Source organism: Falco cherrug, chromosome 5 (genome assembly GCF_023634085.1).
Source record: "Falco cherrug isolate bFalChe1 chromosome 5, bFalChe1.pri, whole genome shotgun sequence".
Taxonomy (NCBI): domain Eukaryota; kingdom Metazoa; phylum Chordata; class Aves; order Falconiformes; family Falconidae; genus Falco; species Falco cherrug.
Window position 1 is genome coordinate 4,319,193 of NC_073701.1, and position 25,828 is coordinate 4,345,020.

Sequence of the window (25,828 nt, forward strand, 5' to 3'; positions counted from 1 at the left end):
TGGAATCTGTGTTTTCTGTCTAGTGGCTGTTGCTTCTTTTTAGTTTGCTCTGAGACTCATTCCTCCCGTGTCCCCCGCTGTCTCCCAGTTCCTCCCACTCCAAAACGTGTATAGCCAGGGGCTCTTACCCTTGCTCCTATATTTCTCCTACAGCTTCTGTCCCTGCTCCTCTTTGGGCTTATGTGCAGACCTGCTGGTTGCTTGGTCATGGGACTTTGCCCAGTGTCTGGGGCAGGATGCTCGAGGACAATGGCTTCTTTTCCAGCTGTGTCTGAGAAGCCTGGCCATCTCCCAGGCTTCATCACATTCATCCACCAGCCCCGGGCTGCCCTTGCCTCCTCACCCTCTGTGAGCCCTGGACAGCTCTTCCCTCTTAGCAGTGGCTCCAGGGATGCTGTGCAGATACCCAGCCTCTGAGTGCACACAGACCTGGCAGAGCTTGTACACTCCATATCACTTTGCTTGTGATGTGGCACCAGTCTTACCCTTTGGGAGATGTGTTCCAGAAGTAACGCTGACCCTGCTGGCCAGGAACCCGAGAGGAGCCCCTGTGGCAGCTCCAGGCCACCCACCCCATGACCACACAGCAGGCAACACATGCAACGCGTGTGAGCGGTGCTGCCAGCCCTGCTGAAGGGCTCCTGGCATGCTTGGCCTGACTTCCATGTTGTAGTTGAGTCTGTATTTGCTGGGTCTCTTGAAACCTTTCAGGAAGAGCAGAATGAAATTTGTTGGGTTTGGCGGCGAGCTCCCTCAGCCCTTCCTTCTGCTCAGGGCAGGGGTGAAGTCTGTGTATTTTTATCTCCACTTGGGCGTCGAATTCCATGTCTTTATTTGGCTTGCAGCCTTCATCCCTCTGCCGGGATGCCTCTGGCCGTACCTGGTTATATCCAGCCCTTCGGCATGCGTGTGGGGATTCTTGCGAGAGTGGTGGCCACCCCCTCCTTCTCCACCTGTTATGAAGATCTGGGGATAGGGTGGGGATAAGGACTCAGGCGGCAGTTGCGCTTGGTGGATAGAGTTAATCCCCGGAGTCTTGAGCGTCTCCTGTTCTGCTGGCCTGCCAGTTTTCCTGCCTCCAGCCCCTGCCCCGGTGGGGTAGGGTTACTGAAGATGCAGGGGGGTGGGAGCCGTGGGGGGAGCATGGCTATTCTGAGGAGCCGGGTTTGGTTACGGCTCAGAACCCGTGGCGTGCCAGAGACGCTCGGGTATCGCTGGCACGGAGCCATGGGTACCCAAGCAGGGGGGCAGGAGCTACAAGATGGGAGCTTGAGAAGATGCTCAAGGACCTGCAAGACTGCGTGAGCCATTTATTTTTTTTTTTTTACCCAAACAATTACAGAGATAAAATATGCCAGTTCAAGACCAGGAAGTAGTGGCACTGAAAATGCATAGGGCAGTTCATCTAGTAACTTTCAATTATTCCTCCTCCTGAACTCCCCACTGCTGTGCCTCCTTGGCAGTCAGGGAGAGGATACAGATCTGGTTTTTGCGTGGATAGCCATGGTGAAGTGCCTTGTCTCAGGGTGCCAGGGGTTTGTGGAGCAGGGATAGCCAGGTAGACCTGTAATTTATCTGCTAGATGGTAATGCATGTTGCAGAGGTGGCTTGTAGATACTCAGTTGCTCTGAATATCTTTACAGATAATGATCAGGCGTCATTGAGATGCAAAGTGCTGTTCAACATGCTTTATAAGCCCCTGAGCATAGAAGCTTAGTTTGTCTCATAGACAAGAGACTTCATGACCTCAGGGACAGGGCAGGAGGCAGGGATGTGAGGATCAAGTGTGCTCAGCTCGGGCTCGGTTTGATTTCTCTGTGCTTGCTGGCAACGTTTTGGTGAATGAGGACAGTGCTGCACATATGTGTGTAGCTAACATCACTGTGCAGTGTGTGGGCATGCCTAAAATAAGCTTGCTTACATTGATTTGCATCCATACCTGCCTGGTACTTACCCCTCTTTTATGGACCTTTAAAGAAAATGGTATTTTCACCTGCTGACACATAAAGAAAAGCTCATTTGAGAATTTGGCTGCCTGCAGGCTCCTGTCCTACATCCTGAGCACTCCTGCAATGCTATCTTCTTTTGCTGACATCCCCAGGATCAAGCACCACAGCATTTGCAGAGAGTCCATGTGTTTTCAGGCACCCTGTGCCCTACCAAAGCTTTCTACCCTCCCCACCTCATCTAGTAACACTCAGCTCCTTCCTACATCTCTTGTAACCTTTGGAAATATACTTTCTCCTCTCCTTCCTATTTGCTTGGCCAGGTACTGCTTTGGCCAGTACTTGGCTCTGGCATCTATGTGTGCTGATTGACTGCCTGGCAGGCGAAACCAGGCAGCTGTCTGTTGAGTTGTTACAACAGTTTGTCACAACACAAATTTACTCATCCCCTCCATGTCACCAAACTTACAGGAGCCTAAATCTTGGAGGTGTCTACTGATTTGTTATATTTCTGACCAGCAGGTTTGAAAACTGTGTGGGTGACAAAATACTGACGTACACCCACACAAACTCACAGTGTGATCTCAATAAATGACATAAGTGTTGTATATATAGACAGTAATCATAGCTTTTTGGCTTAAAAGCAAGTCCACCTCTCTAACTTAATTACCAATCAAGTTTTCTCTCTCTTTTTTTTTTTTTTTTTTCCTTCTGAATTATCTGTGCAAACTCTCTTGGTCTTTTCTGAGCTTCTCTGTTGTGGGTATTTAGTGGGTGGTTATGCTTGGACCACAGCCCCAGGTCTCAGTGCTGCTGGGTCCTCTGCCTTGGAGAAGACCCCAGGCAGCATGTCTGTAGATAGCTAAAGGCCGCTGCCCATTTCCCAGAAACATACCCTGTGCGTGGATACTCTGAAGCCCATGGCAAAATATCTGTGCCTGCTTTCTTTGTTCCCTGCTTGGCACTGCGTGTGAAATTCCTCTTGGAGAGGGATGTGGGGGAGCCCTATGGGAAAGCATAGCACTGTTTCATGAATAAAAGGGTATTTACAAAACAACAGGGTTTGTTATAGCTACATGCAGACTTTATACCAGACAGCGATGCCAGCATTCCTAAGAATCAGCAAGCAGAAAGACTATTCACAGGCATAGTCAGCTGATTAATTTATTCACTGACAATGATTCTTATGGACAAGCATTCTGGAAAATAGTATTTAGGAAATAAAATCAATAGTCCTTTTTAAGAATTCCAGAGCTATTAGGGAAGTAAAGACACTTCATACTTTTCGTTATGTGATGCTTGATAAAGCACAGAGGAATCATCTTCTCTCAGTTTGAGTGTTTTTGCATATATTGCTACAGTAACCAGAACTACTGCCTGCTGTCTTACAGCTATTAATGATTGTGCTGCTTCAGCGGATAGGTTCAGCTCTTACTACATCTTTGCCTGCAGTCTATCAGTTTCATATATTTTCCTCCAGATTTTCACCCATAACTCTATGTCTGTATCCTCCCTATAAGCTTTTTTTTTCCTGCAGGATGCTCCTCTAGTGTCACCTGTTCTCTCAAACTTCTGTCCTTAGTTCTAAAACTTTCCTACTTTAGCCCCTCATTCATGCTTTTACCTTTTTGTCTTCTTTCCTCCAAGGCCCCCAGCAGCTCTTCACCCAAACAGTTTGTTACAGCCTCAGTCACCAGTTCTGCCCCTATTTATCTCCCTTTACAGGTTCTTCTGTGCATGGTGGGTTTTCTTTTTAGTCCTGATAGAGCTGCTTCCTTGCCCTCTTTTTTTTTCCCGGGTCTGTGCTACAGTTTCTCACACCAACTTGTTGTGCCCCATTTTAGCATGTTTAAGACCTCCTTGGAATCATCTTTTACTCTTAACATTACCAAAAACAACAGCTCCCTGGGGTCTCTAAGCACTACTGTAGTACAAATACATATATAAAATTCATCATCTTGCTAGGGCACATTCCTGATGTCCTAACCTAGCAATTTCCTTGCTCTTAGTGTGTGGGTTTTTCAAACGATGTGATAGAGAAGTATATTGTAGTCACTTAGCAACCAGAACTGCCTTTTGAAAGCAAAAATCCTGGTTTTGTTTCGTAATTTGGGTTTCTAGAACCTTAAAATTAATAATTGTGTGCTCAGGAAATCGATGAAGTGTTTGCAGGGTTGCAGAATTAAGATACCCTGTTGGTTTATTTGCTGGCATGCATGCACGTGTGTGTGCATGCTTGTTTGCTTGCTTGCTCTCCCTAGTCATAGGTGGCACGGAGTATTTTCTTGGCCTCTTCTGCTGCACCTGATTTTCAGGACTGTTGTTCAACTCCACTTAGAGTCAGCGTGAACTTTGGTGCTCGAAAATTTGGAAAAATCAGTTCCTCTGCTGCAGGCTGCCTCCGATGCATCCCCAGCTGTGAAAAGCTCCACCTGCCCTCTATTCAACAGCCAGCGCTTCCAGCTTCGTCCCCGGCAAACTCTGCAATGCAGCTCTGAGTGATCAATGCAAAAGTCTTTGGCATACGAAAACTAAAAGTGTGGGGACAGCACAAAATAAATTGAATTGCAAAAGAAAAGAGCGCAGGCAATTCTCCTGATTGCATTATTCAGCTTCACATTTATTTAATTAAAACCCAGCATTTTCTAATTAAAAAGCAGCCCCTGCAGAATTTCCCGGTTGCTGCCTGCGAGGGGGGATGCGGCAGGCGGGGCTCGCTGCAGCGGCTGGGGCGGGGGGGGTCCCTGGGGCGGAGATAGCTTAGCTATCTCCTAAAGGCTAGGGGATGCTGAGGGACAGCCGGGGGGACGCCCTGGGGGGGGGGGTGCCCGGGGGGGGGGGGGTGGGGGCAGGCATCCCGCTTTCAAGGCAGCGCGCTGCCCTCTAATGCTGCTCACCGGTAGCGGCGGGGGGAGCCCGGAGGGTGCCGGCTGGAGGACGGAGCCCCGTGGGCTCCCTGGCGAGGCTCCGGGGAGAAAAAGGGACATTTTCTGTCCCACCGGGGAGGGGGGTGTGTGTGCGTCACTGTCCGAGGGGATGCGGTGAGCCCAGCCCTGGTGCCAGACCCGTAGTTTCGCCTCTCCATCCCCTTGGTGTGCGTGGTGCTGCAGCCGTGGAGAGCCTTATGGAGTGGCTGCTGTGTTGCGTTCTGTACCTTGTGCTTTTCCTTCTGGGAGTAAACTTCTCCCAAAATTTGCGGTGAATGAGCTTCGGGCCAGGAGTGTTGCCCCAGGGCTTTCTTTTTAGCTGTGACTTGCCTTAGGTGAGGCAGTGGCTTGAGCTGCTGCAGAGGCGACGCTGCCCTTTGCCAGCGCTGCCCTTTTTCCTTTCCCTGGGCTCCCGAGAGGCTTGGCCCAGCCGCCTATGGCAGCTACGCCAGAGATGTCCAAAATTACCATATCTTGCAGATCTTGGCGGGGGGAACCTCCATCTCCATCGCTTGAGCCTGTGTCGAGCAAGATTTGCTCCTTCTGCTTCCGAGAATTGAATGCCTGGAGCTGGATTAGCCCTCGTGTTCTTCGCCAGGGTGGCACTGGGAAAGCGCTCTGGCAGCCCTGGTGCTGGGATCCCCTTTTTTTAATCATAATTCACCATAAGGCAATCACCAAGCCAGAAAGTGCTGGTGCTTTAGACGCTGGCCTGTGGAAGTGGGGCAGAGGCTCGGTGCAGCCATGGTGCTGGCAAGCGAGGGCTGGAAGAAGGTGGTGGAGGTGGGTGGCTGCCACATCTCCTGCGTGGGGTGACCTCTCCGTGGCCCAAGGAAGGAGACTGGTGCGGGGCGGAAAGCTTCTGCCCGATAATGGAGTTCACTGTTTTCCTGACCTGAGGGCAATTGGGTAGGAAGCTTGGCTGGGAATGGCTCATCATAAGACTGTCATCAGTTGGTTTAAGTCGATACCAATTACAGGGTTATTAATTAAAAAAATGTGACTGCTGTGAATAATGATTGTAACCCTTTATTTTCCGGGCGGTCACATTGCATACGTCTAGTATGAATTAGAGCTCTTTACATGTGTTAACTGGTGAAGGTTGTGCTCCCTTACACACATCTTTTAAGTGTCATAATAACATCTTTTTAAGTGTTAGGACTGATATTTTTTTCCCCCTCAGACCTGGCTTTCTCCTGCTTCAGGAGTATTCTCTGACCTGAGACTCTCCATTCATTCATCTCCTGCTGTCTGAGAAAACATTCAAAGTCTCAAACACAGCCCATCATGAAAGGGTAGATGTTCAATCAGGCATGGAAACCCGCCTGATGTCAACTCCTGTTCCCAAGAAGGCTTTCTGGCATTCCGCTAAATGTTCCCATGCTTTCATCTGTGGGAAAGAGATACTGGAGTGGTCACCATCCTTTGCTGGCACTGAGATATAAGAGCTTGGTTCTCATATTGTTGCATGTGAGTTGCCTTCTGCGGTTAGCCTCCTGCCGGTCCCGTTGCCATCCGGGAGCAGGGAGCTTGGGGCTGGCTGATCCACATGATGACAGGAGTGTTTGCTCAAGCAATTATTGTGTTAGTCTCGTGGCTCTGGTGGGTTTCCAGGGTGGGCTGGTGGGTCCCTTTCCATGAGCAAAGCAAGGTGGTGACAGGGCTACCTGTACCCTGTGGTTCACCTCGTGAAGCGTGGCTCTAATCTGGTGGTGCCTTTTTTCTGTTCTGCACCTGGGGCACAAAAGCAAAGAGCTGCCTGGCTTTGGTTCATGGTTCCCCAGCCAAACTGAGAGACAGCTCCCAAAGGAGTGTACCCCTCCAAACCTCCTGTTTCCCTATAGCTCTAAGGCAAACTCTAAGCCTTACAGTGCCGTTCAGCTGTGCCCAGAAAAACTGCGGTTCCCTCCTTGCTGACACACAACTCGATCAATCTGGGGGCATGAATCCTCCTCGGGGATGCACGTAGCCCCGGCTCCATCACCGCTGGGCAGGACAGATGTGAATCCACGTGCATCGATGACGCAGGCAAACTGGATTTGGCCAGCTGCCGGGGCTTTGAATGTTCATTTTGGGGGAGGGAGGGAAGGAGGACAGAAGAGGGGAAAACCTGCCCTCTGCCTGCTCCTGGTGCTGCGGTGCCTGGGGAGGTGGGGGGGCTGCCAGCGGAGGAGGAGCCGGGGCAGGGCTTCTGGCTGCTGTGCCAGGAGGTCCCTTCCCCGTTTGATGGCAGAGACATAACACCGTGGGGCCGAGGCACGGGAGCCCAGCTGGACCCGTTTGTCCTTTTGCTGCATCCGGTGGAGGTGCCTGTGCCTGCCTGTGTGTCTGTCGCTTTGTTTTTCCACCCTTTGTTTTTTAGTAATAATCCCCTCCAAGGTTACAGAGATATCGTTTGTCAGGCAAGCCGACAGAGCTCTTTCTTACTATGGGATTACATAAGAGAACACAGGCTTTATTACCATTTTAGGACGTATTAGCATTGTGGATTATTTCCATAGAGACTGAGCACAGCAGCAGCCTTCACTCCGGGCTCCCTTGTCCTTCCTCCCCCCACCTCTTACTTTTTAAAAATAATATTCATTAGCAAACAAACAAGCAGGAAGCCTCCTGTGAAGCCTAGTCCATGATCAGTGGTGTATGTGGGGGGCTGACACGAGTGCCAAGAGTACAGCGCAAGACTGCAGACGGAAGGAGGGTTTTGAAAAGATGATGCAGGACACCAAGAAAGCAGGTGTGCCTTCTTTATTTCTACTCATCCATGTGCCTTCTTGGGAGGCTAGGGAGAGCCGCTGCTTCTGCCTTGGTCATTCATTGCCCGTGGGATCATGGCAGGTCAGGTCAATGCCTCATGTTCTCAATTAAACAGTCTGTAAAATGGGGAGTTTAATTATACCGGGGTATCCTCTCGGCCAGAGGAACGCACGAGTCTGTGATCTATTCACAGCATCTTTTCTGTGACAAAGGCTGATCCCGAACCAGCTGTCTCATGCTGGCTGCGCATCTTTTGAGCTGCCGGTGGAGCTGGAAAGGAGTGTGGAGCATTGCTGTAAATAAAGGGAACTGCACGTGCTTCCCTTGGAAAAGCATCTTGCCATACTTTTACGTTCTGCATTTCTGATGTGCACTGTAAGCAGGCTGTGGAAGTATCTTCTCCCTGGATGGACCAGCAGGGAATATTTGAGGTCTTTCCCCTTTTCCATCAACACTTGCAGAGAGCAGAGATGTTCTTCCTCAGCAGGTCTAAGGGATCACTGAATGTAAAATCTGGAAACTGGTTTCCTCCTCTTGGTTGTGCATCTGCTACAGCACAACGTATTGGCATTTCTCACGGCCTGGTGGAAATGGTACAGGAAATTTTTTGCCTTCATCTGTGCTGTGGGTGTCTGTTATGTGAAATGGTTCATCGTGAGTCTCAAGCTGCATCACACAGAGCTGATAGTGGAGTTGATAGACATGACTGTCAAGGCTGATGCCAGTTCACTGGTCGATGACTCGTCCCCAGGTCTGGAACGGAGTCTTTTGTTTCTCCTCTTGCCTGGTCTTTTCAGGGCTCATAAGTCATCTAATTAGTGTTTCTTCTCCTGATGCTGCTCATATGTCACCTGTAACATGAAAGTTGTACTAGATCCTGAGTAACTCCCAGGTTAGGGAACACCTGCAATGTTTGTGCTGCAGTCATATGTCACAACTATCCCCCAGGGCCAATCTTACAAGAGAGCAATCAGACAGCTAACCACAGGCAAGAAAGAGCCTGCTGCTCTGTTTCTTGAACGCTTCTGTTCAGGCCTTTGCCCTGACGGGACCTGCAGGCACACACCTCTCCCCTACCAGCGAAACCCACAGGCTCCAGGTAGCAAATATACTCCAGTGGCGATACAAGCCTCTGCGGAATGGATGCTTTCTACAGGAAGAGCAACAGCTAACCAAAAAGCCACCGAGGATCAGTCATTTATGAGTTGAAGAAAGTAATTTCTTGCTGAAGAAAGCCAGGGAACTCGTGGTTGCTGGAGATGGGTGGGAAGGTGCTATTCAGTTCTGCAACAGCTGTGGTGGGAACTTGCATGGGTTAGTGGACACCCGAGAAGCCACATACCAGACAGTTTTAGGAAATCAGGCTTCAGATATTCTGCTGCTCAAGAAGCTTTTTGTTCCCTTTGAAAGAGTAAGTTTAACCAGAGCACTGAGAAAGTAGCTGTCCTGTTGTGACCCTGGCAAATGCATTGTTCCTGTGACTTACCAGCACAATGTATGATCCTGAATAGCATCCTTTACCTGGGATGGTAAACTGAAGACCTTGAGCTTTACCGGTAGGCTAATTGCACCCAAGTTTTGGTGTATTTCTTGCCCATGAATATTCTCTTTGCTGTTCTAGACAAGTGGGTCCAAGAAAGGTAAAAAAAAACCCCAAAAGTGAAACTCTCACCTTTGTGACCTGTCTGGACTTACCACCTTTGTGTTCTTTCCTGTGCCAGTCTCACATTTTCTTAGTGGCAAAAAGGCATAAAAGCCTTTAAAGCTCTTGAGAGATTCTGGCTAAAGACTTGTGGCTGTGTCGGTAACAGAATACTTTGCTCACACATCCAGCGGTTTTGGATCTTTAAAGACTTGGAACTGGATTCCTCATCCAGTCCTAGGACACTGGTTGGCCAACAGAAAGTGCCCTATGATCTTTACTTTCCATAGGAGAGACCAGTAGTGATGCTTTAAAGACTCATCTCAGTCCTTAGAGAAGTCCATTTACAGAAGTTCTCCATAATCAGAGTTGTCTTATCCTAGCCAAAGTCTTATCCGGGCCCCAGTGACACGAACCTGTTTGTGGGAAACAGCCTAAGGAAAAGCTGGTCAGGCTGGAATAAAAATCCATATGCGATCGAACTACTGAGACCTATCTACAATGTCAGCAATGTATGTCCTATTGCCCCCCTGTTCTCTGCTGCTTGTGGAGTTAACATGGGAGGGATCCATGTATGTCAGACCATGGAACCATCACTCCTGGTGGCTGGAAACCTTACCCAGAGATCTGACCTTCCCTCAGCTGAAAACAGGACAGCAAGGAAGAGCTTTCTTAGGTTCAGTTTGCTACAGCTCAAAAAAGACTTGGAGGATGTTTCTTATCAGCTTGCTGAAATCACTGGGGAATCCCTTAAACATCAGATCACAGACACACCGCTCTGCAAAGCTGGAGGGCACGCACTGTTCTTCCTGGCAGCTACATCAGCATCCGTACACCACACCACCTTGGTCTGTTTCCTGAAGATCTGGGGTAATTTCGGGTGGACTGCAAGCTTTTGTGCCTGGGACTGCTGGCTGAATGAGCAGATCTGCAGGCCTATGCAAGCGGGGCTGGCTGGGTTTCTCATGCAAACACACATAATGACCATTCTTCCAGGGGCCTCAGGGCAGGGCACGTGTCCTGAACCTTGGACCCTCTGTGGCAATGATTATCTATTTATCGCAGCTACTGTGAAGGCAGGGTAGCAGATCAATAAAATGGAGAAGGATTTTCTTTCCACCACATCAGTTCCAGGAGTGCCTTCACCTCGTACTTGCTCTTTCATGTGGCACAAATCAATTTTTCTTGATGCTTAGCTGGATTGCATCTGCAGAACTATGCAGAGATGAGCAGGCATCGTTTCTGTCTCATGGTCCTCAAACCCCCCTTGAGTTAAGTTCTGTCTGCAGACTCCCTGGTGCCCACAGCTGCTGAAGATGCAGGAAGGCATCCATCTCAAACCTTACTACCTTGTGTCCGGCCCAAGGCATCTGCAGACTTCGGTGCAGCAGCAGCCCTGCAAAAATGTTTGATGGTGATGGAGGGTGACCAGCTGCAGGGGGACCCATTAACCTCTCTCAGAGCCTACCCTGCCCAAGAGCCCCGTGCACACAAGCTACTGCCTTGGGAGCCAAAGGTGTGACTTAATTCTTGCTTTTCTGTGTTTCTGTTTGAGAAATCCCTCGCCAGAGTAAGTGTGACTGAAGGCTTGGGATGCATCAGACCTGCTGCACTGGTGGCTGTTTCCTGTGTGGAAATAACACAGTAAAGCTGATGTGTCCTAGCTGCGGGCAATCTTGCACAGCGCGTGGACAAAATTGTTCTTTGTTAGATATTGTTTGTATATATTCCTGTACAGGGCTGATGAGGTTCTAAAATGACTATGGTAATAGCCAAATGTCTCCTTCTCTGCCCTCACAATTTTACTAGATGAAAAAAAGAGAATTTGTGGAGGGGCACCTGGTCATGCAACAGCTCTGTGAGTGTTTTGTGCGTGTGACCCCTGTGTGGCTGATGATATAGCCTGCAACCTGGGAGAAGCCTTGTCCAATATGAAATTCCTTATCTTCTTACTCTGTGTAGTCCTGCCTTCATCCACAGGGATGGGAGACCTCTCAGGGACCTTAATGGCCAGTCGTGGAGCGGTTTTGCACATCTGTTCCAAAGAACTGTGTTTGTGATACCAAACCCCTCATGCCTGCATTGTATTGAGACTCTGGTGTTCCTAAAAGTTGTCTTTGTGGATCACAAATCACCTCTCCGTACTTAGCGTAGGATTTGAACATTATATGTATGGTGTATTTATACTCACCGTACCTCTAAGAGTTGCTTTACTGTCAAAAGTGCTTGCGCTTCAGTCTGTGAAATGAAGATAATTACTCACTTCTGGGCAAATTACATGGTATTAGGTCGTCTGAATTTCCCTCTGCATGGGCTTGCCTCTGTGTCAAGATCCTCTGAGTTTGATGCTATGACTAGGCAACGTGGCTGCTCTTCCAGGTGACTTCCAGGTCACCCCTATTGCTTGTAGCAGAGAAAGGAGGAACCAGAAGCTGAGCCTTCAGAAAAGCACGCCCATTTCAGAGCTGTCCTCCCTTTCCAGGTACGCTGACACCAATATTTCCATTGTGGAACCCAGTTTGTCTTGCAGCAAGGAGAAGAACACCCTTTGACTTATAAATTGAGCACATTTAATGGGGAGCAGCACAGGAGGAGTCATTATTAATAATTATTTGCATAACAATAGCCTTTCTTCCATAGATCTTGCAAAGCTGGGCAAACATGAATTAATTCAACCTTAAACTACCCACATGGGAGGACGCAAAGTATCATTATCCACATGAACAGTTTCTCTGCACGATTTTACTAATTATAGTATAGCACTTAGGTGTTGTTGTATGTGCTGTAGAAGACAGTAAATAACATTTTACGGAGAGGAACAAAGGGCATTTCTTACCCAGTCAGACTCTCTTTCCAGTGCTGATGCTGCACCGTCCCCAGCAATGGGGAGAATTATTCCAGCAGAAGGTGGAGGAAATGGGCCAGCCATGGGCAGCACGGCCAGAGCTATAGATCGGTGAAATGCCTCGCCTAAAGCCTGCAGCAGTGGGCCTGTGGAAGACATGGATCTAGACAGGCACTCAAGTTGCCCACCCTCCACCATACCTGCACAGCTTTTGTCTTCCTCCGTTGCTCGGAGGAGTCCCCTTCCTGATCCTAGCAAGGCAGCGTAATGCAACCTTCCCAAAAAGGCTGAGCTGCTCCAGTAGCACTGCCTTAAGATGCTACCGGGTTGGCCCAACGAGGTGCGGGAGCACTGTCTGCTTCATGATGCTCTGAGCATTCAGGCAACAGCTACTGTCTCAGAGCCCTGGGGAAGGGGCACTGAAATACTTCCAGCCACCTGCGAGCCTGTGGGTACTCTCCTTCCTGGCACCTGAGACACCCAGCAAGGCCTTCACCACCCTTTTTCCCCTGCTAAGCTCATGGAAGAGAGCTAGCTCTAGGTTTTCCTGAGGACAGCCCAGCAACTGGGCATGGCGGTGTCTGAAATAAATATAGTTTTGGAGGAGAGTTCATTTCCCCTGAATTAATGCAGCCTGACACAGAGTGCAGGAGCATGTGCCATCTGGTCAGATCTGCCTTGATTTTGTGAACAAGGGGGAGGGTAACCGATACTTTTATGAACTGCAGTTGCTGCATAGACGAAAACAGTAATCCCCATGGTACTCAAAATGTGAGATGCTAATCTGAAATTAAAATAGGTAAACGCACACAGGCTCAGTAAGGTCATGAAGGTCAAAACCTTGTTCTCTAAGGAAATGAACCTTTTTATCTTGAGAAGCCTTGGGCACAGCCATGTAGTCCATCAATTTAATAGGAGGCGGTGGGGTAGCGTGCTGCTCTTTTATTTCAGAACCGAGCTTGTTCCCTGTACGTGTCGAGTGTAATGTAATTTCCTTCCTTCATCTCACGATGCATGTGTGCTCTCTGCAGAGATTTCACTCCTGTATTACCCATCCATGCCCTCTGCCCCACCTTGGGCTCTGTTTTGCCATTGCCTTCTGATGCTGCTGTATAAATTGGGCTGGGGGGTGTCCCTCTTCCTCCTCCCCAGCTGGAGAGCAGGCATCTAATTCCACTCTTGCCTGTAGTCCTGCCGAGCACGTAATGAAATGGCCAAATTTGGCCGATTCTCCCTGGGAGGGAGTCAGAAACCTTTCAGCGGTACGTCGTAATGCGAGCAGTGATGGTGGGGAACCTGGAGGAGATCCTCATCTCTTCCCTCGCGCTGCCCGTGTTGCGTGTTCCCGAGTGGCGGGCAAGGATTCTGCACAAGCTGCCAGAGTTCAAGACAGTCGCGTGTGCCCCACGGCGATGGCTAGGAAGTCACGGTTGGCCGTGACTTTGGTGCAGGACGGGCTCTTAAGGCCAGCCATGCTGGCCTTAATTTAGCAGATAATGGCTGAGTAACCCAGAGGCATGTGTAAGGCAGGAACAGAAAGTGTTTGCCTTGTTCTCCTAGCAAAATTGCTCTCTGGCCGCGTGCCTTCCAGATTTTCAGCCATCATCCTGTAGTGCAAAATAGCACTGAGGGCTCTGAAGTTGCTGTGCAGATCAGGGGAGGCACGCCTGCAGTGCCACCAGGAGCAAAAAAGCTGCTTTTCTATGCAGCAAAGCGGTGGGGGAATCTGTTGGGGTGCTGGGTGAGATGCAGGTAGGAAGTCAGAACCTCTTCTTACCTCCCTGAGGTTTGTAGTGCTGTGCTGGCTGGAGGTGAAATCCTTTCTGGGATGAGCCAGAGTTGTGGGCTAAGAGTGGAACAGCGTCGGGGTGCGGGAACAGCAGACACAGTCACTGCGTTTCTTCTAAGGGGTGTTTGCACGCACCCATGCCCAAAGCCTGTGTCATCCCCGAATTCCATTTCCCCAAAACACAGCCCTGGGCCTCCCACCTATGGGGGTAATTTGTCTCCTGCAATTAGGTGTTCCCTTGCTGTTGTGGGTAGCCCCTGGGTGGGCAGCACTCAGGCACACAGAGGCGGTGGGGGGAGCAGTGATTCACAGGGAGGGGGGGCTGCAGGGAGGGCTATGTTTTCTGTGCAGTTAGTTCAAGGAGAATTTTGCAGCTTTTCTGGCCAGGGAAGGTGCATGGGGATAGGATGTTTCACTGTGGTGGCTTGGTTGTCTGTTTTCCCTGAGGAAAAGCAGGAGCAGTACCTTAATGTGTTCTTCCCGTTCCTGGATGGAATAAAACTTGCCTGGCTTTTTGGGGGGTGGCACGTTACAGTGCTTGGGTGGAAGATGCTATAAAAGTGGGTGAAGGTTTATCTGGCCTGCAAAGCCCAGATAAAGGGGCAGGGTTTAGGTTTAATTCATGACAGAGAGATTCTGGCTCAGAAATTTCCATCAGTTCCAGGAGTGCTGAGCTCTGGTATTTCTGCAAAGGGCACACTTCTGTAAAGATACTCTGTTGTTCCACTCCCCCCCGCCCCCCCAATCTTTTCACATGGAGAGGAAATATCTCTAGAACCAAGGATCTTTAAATACTTCTTCTCTTTTACCTTTTTTCTTTTGCCCCCAACCTTAGTTTTGTTTCTGGACCAAAATGCCCGATAAAATCACGCAAAGGTCTTTTATTTATGTTTGGCTAGGAGCTGACCAGATGCCCCAGCCTGTGAAATAATCACCATCTGTTGATTGTAATCGCAAGGCAAAAGCCAAAAGCCTGGAAGGTTTTTTCAGTGATGTATTCAAAGAACTGCAGCTTGACTTTTCTGAATAAAAACAAAAGCTTCTACTTTGGGTCAGACTTTTTTTTTTTTTTTTTTTAATACCTCCCCACATGCTGAATGCCTATGAATAGCTCTGCTACTCATTCCCTCCTTATCAGAAGTAATTTGGCTTTGCATTTTTTTTTTCTTTTTTTCTTTTTTTCTTTTTTCTTTTTTTCTTTTTTTCTTTTTTCTTTTTTCTTTTTTCTTTTTTCTTTTTTTTCTCATTGATGTCTGAGAAGGTGGCACTGTGGCTGTGCCCTGGTGCATTGCATCCATCCTCTGCAGCTTGGCCCTTCAGTGGGGAGCAGGCTTGTCTGAGGTCCTGTACGCAATGAGGATCTTCTCCCCCTCTTTTTGTCTCTCTGACATCTTGCCATTCTCACATCAGTCAAAAAAGTCTCTGGGGAAGAAGGACAATGGTGAACACTGCAGGTGCAGTGAGAATCAATAATTCATTTAATCATAAATTAATAAATGATGCTGCTGCTTGGGGAGAAGGGGAGGAAAAGAAAGAACATTAATAAAGTGGTTTCAGATCAATTCCACAACTCGGACAGATGGAAGAAAGGCTCCAGAGGGCCTGAACTTGATAATTGTCAAGGTCTGTAGGATTCCCTTGCTACCATCATTGCTGCTTCTTGGGTTTAATTCAGTGATACGGCTGGTATTTGCCCCCTTCTCCTGTGGAACTTGGAGGCTGCAGACCCTGGGTGTTGCAGGATGCAGAGCAAAATGCCTCTGGGTGGGGCAAGTGAGCTGTACAGAAGTTTTTATGCTTGCTGGATAAAAAAGCATTGCAGGTCCTGAAGTGCTTCTGCCAGACACTGAGAGGAAGGCGGGTCCCCAGTCCTGGCCCCCAAACAGCTGAGCTTGCTTCTCTGGGACCGGGGGGTGCAACTGAGTATTCTTGCCACCGGGTGACCTGGGAACCCTTAACGCTGGGCTGCATCTGGCCCTGCCCAAAATACATGGTGAGGGGTGCACGATGCATCCCATCTGCTTGAGGCTACAGCATACGAAGGCAGGGCAAGCCAGGATTTAGCCGTCAGAATGTGAGGAATGAATATAATAAGGGTATTAAGTGTATTAACCTCCAGAAGACACCTCTCAGGCAGGCGACGCTTATTTACTTCAGTAGGTGGACAAAGGCTCTGACAGCGCCTGTCGCAGCACTCCTTCATCCTGTGGTACTGGGCATAACGGGTGGCCAAATTTGTCAGGAGTTACCACCAAGCAGAAGCGTTTTCCAGTACTTCCCAGTGGGCTCTGTCCTCCCCTGTGCCTGCAGGAGCACAGACCTTCCGCAGCAGCTTAGATGCAGGTCCTCAGGGCTGCTGAGCACTATTACTTTTGTTTTCTCCTTCATTGGCTCTTAAGTAACAGGCATGGACATCTCCTGACTTTGTCTTTTTGAAAATTTGTAAGACCCTGAGGATGTTCCTCCCTGGAATTAGTGCTTCGTGGGTGTACCTGCGGTTTGGGGTGACCTAAATTTCGAGGAGAGAGCAGGACGTTCACTTTGGTCATTGTCCAGGAGAAGAGGTCAGGTCTGTTTGTGCAGCATGGTAGTGCTGAAAGGAATTCCGAAATTCCCACTCCCAGCCCTTCTGGTGGCCAGCCGGCATCTGGAAACATGACCTCCCTAGGGACAGAGGTTTTTATTATGTATTTGTATGTCACTGTATTAATAATGGTAATGAGTAGTGGAATTAGAGCCTTAGTATCTCTTTTACGTAACCATGCATGTTGCTAATGGGCATAAGATTAGCCAGAGCTGCTGAAACACCCAGCAACGCCTCAGCAGTGGTTTGAATTCTGCCCAGTGCTCGTACTAGGTGAAGTGTCTGCTTTTCTTAGAAGGAAGGAACAAATCAATGCAACCAAGAGTGCTGCTGGAGCTTGGGAGCTGGGATCTCAGACAGGCAAAGACTGGGGGAGAGTGAAAGGATCTCCAAGATGCTCTCTCTGGATGCGCTCACAGCACCTGTTTTCTGTGCCCCTTCTTTCCTTTGTGTTATTTCTAATTTTCACTGATGCAGAGGCACAACCAAACCAACTTATTTCCTGATATAAGGTCCATTCTTTTTTTTTTTCCTTTTTTTAAAATTTTTTCTTTTTTTTTTCTAGTTTAATCTCGTCACTCCTAGCTGTTACCTCCTCCCACTGTGGAGTATTCACATACATCAAGTGTATTTTACAGTTTATTTCCTTGGGGTCGTTCCTTAATAAGCTGTACACATTTAACCCTTCATAGTCGTCCTTATAAATTCCTCCAGGTCTGTTTATCAATGGCCTCTAGTTTTTTTCTAGTTTGCTGCTCATTTATTGCTGTTGAGGAAAAACTGATGGAATGAATGAAATTGGATCCTTGCGCTGGTTGCATTCAAATGGTGCAGAAACTCCTTCCTCCCTCCCTTTGCTGTGATGGGATGCCCCTCTGTTCACCACCAAAAATTGCAAGAGCCTGTTTTGCTAATATGGCACATCAAGATTTTTTATTTGCTATTTTCTGTAACCTCAAGTTTCAGAGAACAAAACAGAATCTTGTGCTGTCTCCCTCCTGCTGAGTATCCATCTTTTGGATTATTGCTCTCAAGGGACATTACCTGCATTTTTCTATTTTGTTGGGTTCAGCTTGCGGCTTCAATGAGTCTAGATTCAATCATCCTCTGTCCCACTCATGCTACTCTATGCTTTAACTTTCGGACCATTGACCACACGTGCTTAATTTTAAGGAGCTCTGTGTTCGTTGAGGGCCTGTTTCTTTGTCTTCCATTATATTTGCAATTTCTCTGTAGGGCATCAGCTGCAAATTTCATGGGCAGTTAGTGCTGGTTGCCTGTGACACTGGTTTAATAAGACCAACATGGATGCAAACCCTTTGGCACATCATTTGTCACTTCCCTGTCCAGCAAAGCGTATTTTCTTTTGGTACCTGTGGCCAGTTTTTTGATCCGTAGGCTGTTGGTTCTAGTCAAAGTGATGCAGCAGGGCAATGTCAAATCCTTCAAATTCCTAAAGCTTCAAATTCCCTTTGCTACCTTTCCTCTGGATGCTAGTTGCGCACATGTATTAAAAAGCAAAAGACTCACCGTACTGCATGTGATTTTATTCTTTAGATTCTTAATGACCCTTCATATTTGTTTCATTATTTCACTAGGGATAGATATCGACTTGGAATTAAACATTGCCAGCTCTATTCCTTATTGAAAATCTTTATTATGTTTGCTTTTTGGTTGGTTTTGTGGAGCCTCCCTAGCTCAATGTAAATTGTCAGATTATTTGTCACTGGGATAATACGTTTGTCAATGCCTTGCCATAACAAATTAGGCTCCTGATCCTGCATACATTTATGCAGGTGCTTATATGTATAGATTGCTTAATGTTCAGCCCTGTATTAATTCTGTTGAAGTGAAAAATGCTTTTTAAAAATATCTCTGTCTTTTCTGGATTAAGTTCTAGGATGTCGTTTGCTTTATTTGTTTTGTGGACATACCATTCTTCAAGTTCTTTTTGTTTCTGCTTTTTTTAAACATTGGGGTTTTTTTCCTCTGTTCTAGTCCAAACTTCCTCTCGTTATTCTTCTGGTAAGGACAGATTTAAAAAAGCTGCTCAGCCATTTCTGGACCATTAATTTCATCCTCATCCTCATTTATTAATGAACCTACCTTCTTTCTGGTCTTTCTTCTCCTCCTGATGAATTTGTAAATCCCTTCTTATTCTCTTCAGTGCCTTAGGCAATATAAATTCATTTGCTTTTTTCCTCTTGCCCTTATCTTTTCCCTACAGCCTTAACTGACTGTATATTCTTGTTTAGTCACAATCTCTGCTTCCATTTTCAGCACAGGACTTTTCTTGTGATTTTCTTAATGAAAAGGCATCAGTAGGAAAACACCAGGCTGTACACTGCGGTAAGATCTGAAGTGTTTCATTTAGAAGTTGTGTGTGGTGGAGCTTTCTCAGGGACAATTTACACTGGGAACAGTCACTGTGTGGCAAAGCCAGTGTTTTAATTTTAGCATGCCTTTGGCTTAGTTTTTAAAACTCTCACGGTGACTTGCACCGGGCAAGGTGGGCAGCTGAGGGAATGGGAATTCCTCTTCTTCCTGAGTGGCTTCATCTACTGTGCTGCGTTGGTGGTTCGTTACGAGAGCTGCTCTCCTTCCCTGGTAGGAGATACAGAAAAACCTCCCTTTTTAAGGGGAATTCTTCTAACTGAGAGAGGGTGGGGGGCATGTCTATGAGTGTTTCAGTCGCTTGTGTCTCGGTTGAAGGCTGAGCACCAGGAGGAAACCTGGACTTAAAAAATGAGAGGCTATAAGAGCCGAGGTCTTTCCATCCTTCCGAGCTCCACTTCAAAATGGATTGGCAATGATGCCAGCAGACATGGTCTTTGAGCTCCATCAGTGTGTTACATAGGCAGACATCTCCTATGACCACGATAGCTGTTGCAGACATGGCAAACCTGCCTTTGGGAAGCAAGGATGGAGACTGTCTGGTGGAGGAGTTGCTTCATGAGGTCTGGAAACATGGAGGCTAAATTTGAAGGCTTATTAAAGACCTATTCAGCCAAGGCTGGTATCATGACCTGGAAAAATGCCTGTAACTCAGCTCATGTGGATGGGGCTGTGCTACTGACCTGCCCTGTGACCTCAGAGAAGTCTCTTCCATGTCCAGTTTCCCCATCTATGACATGGGGACAAGTGATACAGGGTTGTGGTTATTTGACCAACTACAGACTTCAAGGTGCTCCAAGAACCTGGCATGAAATGGCAATGTTTCTTTCTTGTAGGGAGTCAGAGTGAGGGTGTTGGTGGGGCAGGGCAGGAAGAAATGCATTGTGTTTAGTGGCTACCACCACCTCTTTTGGGGATGCTCTTACCTTCCTCCCTCCCTCCCTTCTTCACTGTGTGGGTGCTGTGGAAAGCAGCTACAGAGAAGCAAAGTGTAACAAGATCATGAGTTCTCATGTGCCTCCGTGACCAGAATAGTACCAGCCATTGCTTCTTCATCTTCCCACATCACTCTTGGCATCCTTCCACACTTTCTGAAGATGGACAAGTGAGTCCTGAGGAGGTGAAAGAAAAAGCACAAAATATGCTTAAAAATAGAGGTTACCTCCATAGACCCATACTTCCCCCCTTCTCCTGTGCCCCATAGTGTTGTGCTACATGAGGACAGGGAGTCGGCCAGAGCCCTGGTCAGTGTGTTGGCTGTTGCTCAGAGGAAATGTCTTTTTGTTTACATGGGGGAGAGAGAAGCTTAGAGAAGAAACCTGGCACAGAGCAGTTGTTGGGATTCAGTTAATCTGCTTAGAAATACATTAATCAGAGGATCAGATGCTGTCAACAATACTCTTTCCCCCTCTCTTCCCTCTTTCAGTACCTTGCTCATCACTGCTCCCACTGGGTCCTACCCTACACCCTTCTCTCCCCGGCTGTGGAAGTCAGGGGGTAATGAAGGACAAGGAGATTAAAGCAAAATTAACAAATAAAATATAAATCCTAGATCTAAATGAAAATTAAAAATGGATCTTCAGCTGTTTGTTTTCCTAAAAATAACCTTGTACCCCAGCCAGACTGAATGCAGCCAGGGTTTCCCTGGAAATTTCTGGGGAAAATAGGCAGGTCCCAAAAGATGAGCAGATAGAGGAAATAGTGATTGCCTGATCCCCCCCTCCCTGACTCCATCCATCCATCTCCCCCTGCTTCCACTGGAGCCTGCAGGAGAAGGTGTGGGGCCACACTGAGGCACGGCATTATCACAGCGACTGGAGAAAGGACCACTCCAAACCGCCAGCCCTCATTGCCTTCAGCAGGAACTGCAGGTACTTGGCTTCTGGCTAACATCTCTTGTCCAAAGACGGGCACCCCTAATTGTCAGCAGTCACAGTTTAGTGGGCGTGCTGATTAAAACTGGAGCCAGGCAGTTCAGTGGCTCTTTTGTGCAGCTGGGATAATAATGCGCACAAGGACGTTACCTGTATGGGGGGAGAAGCTCTGAAAGGAGGTGTCCCCATTTCTCAGCACCTTGTTGCTTTCCTCTCTGGCCGCTGGTGAATTGGTAAGGAGGCTCAAAGGTGACATCCCATGGCTACGTGGAGCTGAGGCTGAAGCTGAGTTTGCTTCTGTTGTAGAATAATTGTTGTCAGAGGAGCATTTGTTCTACACGCACTGTCGTCTTCTAACATTTTTGCTTTATTAATTTTTCAAGAAAAGCACAAGAACAAAAAAGCATTGTGATGCACACTGTATCAGGACCAACTGGGGGATAACGAAAGAGGTAGAGCGCTACTGCAATCTACCCTTACTGTTTGTTTGCACGCAGGGTGCTTTGTGTTCCTGGGTTTTGTTCTCAGATGTGCAGCACTTGGGTTCATTCTCTGTGTGAAGGTATCATCATGGGCAGGGCAGGACGTGCGGTGTGGCTTACTTAATTTCAAGGCAAACCTTTAACTTCAAGCGATCCCCTGACCTTTGAGCCATTGTTTTGACAACATTACAGTTGCATTAATTTTGGAGATTTTGCAATCCCATGTTAATCCGAATTCCATTGAAGTCAGCACACAGACACCCATTGTCTTTAAGCTGGGGTTGGTTCAGGTCATTACTCTTCAAATTGTGCTGTGGTAAGGATGGGGATAAAGGGAAGGACGCAGCGGTATGTCAGAGCTCAGGTTCTTTTTGTGCTTTCATGAGTGAAGTGAGGGCTGGCCCAGAAAGAAATTGAGGTGGGTAAATGTTTTTACAGGATTTTTTTTGGTGAGGTAGTAGGAGGCATGAGGGGAAGACGAGGCTGCTGCCTGAGGGTGCAGCAGTACTTGCCCCAAAGGGGAACAACTGAGTGCTTGCTCAGTGCATCATCCCTTCCACGGGAAGATGTGTCCTTGTGCCAATTCCCCGCCTCTGCTCCCTCCTGCTGGACCACTGCACCAAGGAAAAAAAGAGAACCCACTTCTGGTTCTCCCCAGTCTGCTTTAGAGGACGATCCCGAGGAAACAGTGCCATTCCCCCGTTTATGCATATACATGAGCGGATGCAGTCAGCTATCTGAGGACATGTGGACCCTTTTAATGTTGGTGCACCCCATCTCTGCTTGGCACGCCTCCTGTATTCCCACAGCCGCTGTGGTGCACCCAGCTGCCTGGTGTCTAAGTGTGGTGGCTGTGCCCTGCGGGTCCTTCGCAGGCCTCCTTCCCCTAATGAATTTGTAGCACTGAGCTTGTGACCTGTACTATCCTGTGAAGCCTTCACGCTCTAGGGCAACAGTTTCCAAAGAGATTTGCCCCTGCAACCAACAAGTGGTCACAAGACTTTCCAGAAGGCCGTGTCCAGACGTTGTGCCAGCAAGGCAGAAACGCTGATTTAGCAAGGTCACAAATTCCTGCATCTTGGCTTCCTCCCAGCAAATGGGAGGTAGAGAGCCAGCAAACCTCACGGAGACCTGTGCCTTTGACAGCAGCCCCATGTACAGGAGCTGCTCTGTTGCTCATGGCCTGGAGCTGGGGCTCTGGTACCTGCTGGACGAGGTGTTATTGAATCAGCACATTTGGTGATTTTGTGTGCCTGGGCAAAGGAGGGTGTGATGGCATTGCTGTATCCATTCTGTTCAGCTAAGCAAGAGTCAGAGGGAGGATGTGGTAGCACAGATCTTACTGTGAGCTGCTATCAGGAAAGTACACAGTGTCCTTTCCAGCATGGCATCCCTGCTGGTTTTAGCATGCTAGCTGGATTAAACCTGGTGTAGACACATGTACTCATGCTGTGTCTGAATTTTGCTGAGAACAAGTACTTGTGTGTTGGGGCTAGCCTGTATCTTAAAAATGTTGTGTGGAGCTGGTCCAGGTTTTTTCTTCAGCTGTATATGTTGATGAAATATGGCTTTTTTAATCAAAGACTGGTTTTCACAGAAGCTTCCATTACATTCTCTTCTTAATTTCTTTTTTTTTTTTTTTTCTATGAAAAATGGTCAGGGTAGGAGGAAGAAGTGTGACAGGTGGTTTTCAATCTTTTCTAACACTTCTTTCAATTTTCACTGTGGGGAAAAGGGAGGGAAAAGAGGAGTGGAAAGAAGTCAGGGGAGGAAAGGAAAATAAATGCTTTTTGTTGCTTTTTTTGTCCAGGTTTGGTGCCGGAAAACTCTTGCCTGCTTTTCTCCTTGTTTTCTTCTTCATCCCTTCATTTCTTGTGTTCCTTTCTCATAGTTTCCCTCATCACAGACAGGCCCTTCCCTGAGAACGTAAATAGCCACAAGTGCTGATGTGTGCATGGAAGGTAGGAAAGGAAACCTGCAGGAAAATGCAGTGACTCGGGTAGCAACGTGCCTTAGTGTCAGCCCTGCAAGCTCAGCTGGTGATCTCTTGAGCACTGAAGCTGGTGACCAGTCTGGCGAGCTGCTGAGCCACGAGCTGGTGCATGGGCTCTGTGTCGGTGTCAGCCTGGTAAGACAAAGCCAGAGAGAGCATCACCCCCCAGCTGCTCACACCTTCGTGTGGTGTGGGCAAGCTTGAGCAAGGAGAGCTGTCCTTCCTCTCCAGGAAAAAGCAGGAGATTTCCCCCTTTCTTTTCCTCGCTGCATGTGGAGGAAGATGGTCTTCCTTTTATCAGGTCTGCTGGCTTGAGAAGTAAGGATGATTTTAATTGGGAATGATGCCAAGCAGGGAGATTTAAGACCTCTTGTCGTGCTCCAGTGCTCCCGGCAGGAGGTGTCTTAGCCATGATTGTTCTCTGCCTGAGATCAACCACTACTTTTTCCATTCTTAATAGCAGTGGCTTTGCTGGGCCTTAGCTCAGGCCTGTCTAGCCCCATAACTGGGCTACTGGTTAGAATTTGGATTGTGGCAGATATTCAGGGAAAGATGTTCAGGAAGAACACCTGTGCAGGTGTTTTCCCATGAACCTTCTCCCTGCAGTGTCATGAAGAGAGGGATGAAGGAAGAGTTGCTTGCCACCAACCTCTTCCCCTGCCCAGGGTGTTGCCATTGGCTTCCTTCCTCATAGCCAAGACCTAAAATGACACAATTCAAGCCTGATGTGCTTCAGCTCCAGGCTGTGTTGTATGTTGGTGTGGATGGTGGACAGTGGGTTATTGGACCAAGAAGGAGGGTTGGAAGAGGGAGATTGCTCCTCCTCGTGTGGGTACAGACAACACATGCACTATTGCTGAGCAAGCTGGGGATCCCTGGGGTGAAGTAGGCTTCCTACACCTCCTTTTTTTTCCTGTGGCCTCCTTCACATCTCCTGGAGCCTATCCTTACAGTGAAGCACATGCAAAGGTAGAGCTGCAGAAGCTGGAGAAGACCTTGGGGTGCCTTTTTAGGCCAGTGGTATGTGGACTGTGGTCTGGGAGACTGAGGTGAGCGCTGTGTAGGTACGCTGTATCAAATAGTAGCTTTTAGCAACTCAGTGCTAAATTTCGTGAAGCTGCTCTCCAAAAATCAGGTAGCGGATAGTTCAGGCATCACTGATCTGGTCTGTGTGCTGCTCAGGCAAGGTACGTGGTTAAGTCTCAGTCAGCCCTACACCCTGCCTTTAAAAACTGCCTGAGGTGGGGGGAGTTTTCACAGCCTCCCCGGAGCAGTTTGTTTCAGAGCTTTGCTGTTGTCATAGCTAGATAGCTAGTCTGAGATCTCGCTGCAAATTTTGTTGCTAATAAAGATGATCGGTGGGGAAAAGAGAACTATTTTTCTCATGCAAATTAAAAACATACTACATTTATCTTTTAGCATTTTCCTATCTATTTTTCTTCTGTTTCTTTTCTGTCCCTTTGATATATCTTCCTATCTCTATCTCATTTCCAACCTTCCTTCCTCCACGATGATCACTTTCTCCTTTCACAGGGGGCAGAAAGAAGCATCTGCCATGTTTTATGGGTTTTCACTTAGTTCTGGATCCCCCATTGTCAGGAGGCTCCTTCCCCTCTGGTACCTTTGTGTCTGGTACAGATGAGTGTGGCAGATCCCTGCAGAGGGTTCTGTGCTTTTGGGATGCTTCCCAGCCAGCCAGCCAGCGCCTCCGGCCGCATCTCCCTCCTCTCTCAACCCAAACAGCTCATGCTCAGATGCTAATGTTATCACTCATTTCTTCTAGCGTGATGATGCTCGGAGCTTTCCAATATGTTCATTAATTAAGCCTCCCGGGGTGTATTCCCCGCTGACCACTCTGTGTGTGTACATGGAGCTGGGGGAGAGGAGGAGAGGGGAGAGGGCATGCCTGGTGCTGGAGCATACGCTGTGCATCACAGGCTCGCTTTAACAGTTGGTCATTCCTTAAAGCCTCAGTCCCCTGCAGAAGCAGAGAGGGCCTGGGATGCCTCAGAGGGGCAAAGAGACACAATCGGATTTGACAGGATTTGCACCACAAATTAAGTGCTGAGTGTTAACGTTTGACACTCCAGCTCCACGGAGCTTTTGGGTAGCCCCTCGCAGAGAAATCTGTCAGAAACCCAAGCATCCAGAAAGCAGGGGGGAAACCACCCTGCCACCTCCTGTTTTTCGCTTCTTGGAGGATGCAAAACACTGAATCGGTGCTGCATGGCCTTGTCATCTCCAGCGAGCACCCGGACTCCACTGCCCTGGGGAGAAAGGTGCTGTCGTGGCAGGGAGCTTGTGTGCTGCCAACCCCCATCCCACCCCCCCATGTCTGGCGTCTTGTCAGCACAGGGCTGGAGCTATAGCCTGCAAAGTGAGCGCAGGTCCCAGGGAGTGCGGATCCATATGATGCCCTTCAACTCTGGGGCGTGATTTTTCCCCTCAGCCCCTCGCCGTGCTGCCGCCGTGGTGGGCACAACCGCACTGCTTCAAGCCACCTCCTCTTGGGCCTCGGTGGTGGGGGGCAATATTGGCATTGGAGGGATTTGTGAGGGTCATCGGCAGGGCTGCTGGAAAGAGGGGCGGTGAGCAGAT

At 48.3% G+C, this 25,828-nt stretch overlaps 1 protein-coding gene across 2 annotated transcripts in view; it reads left to right on the forward strand.

Annotated features, from left to right (window-relative positions):
- The window catches only part of IGSF11 (immunoglobulin superfamily member 11), a 107,528-nt gene that overhangs the window by 57,168 nt on the left and 24,532 nt on the right, over positions 1 to 25,828 (forward strand). The gene's annotated exons all lie outside the window — the stretch shown is intronic.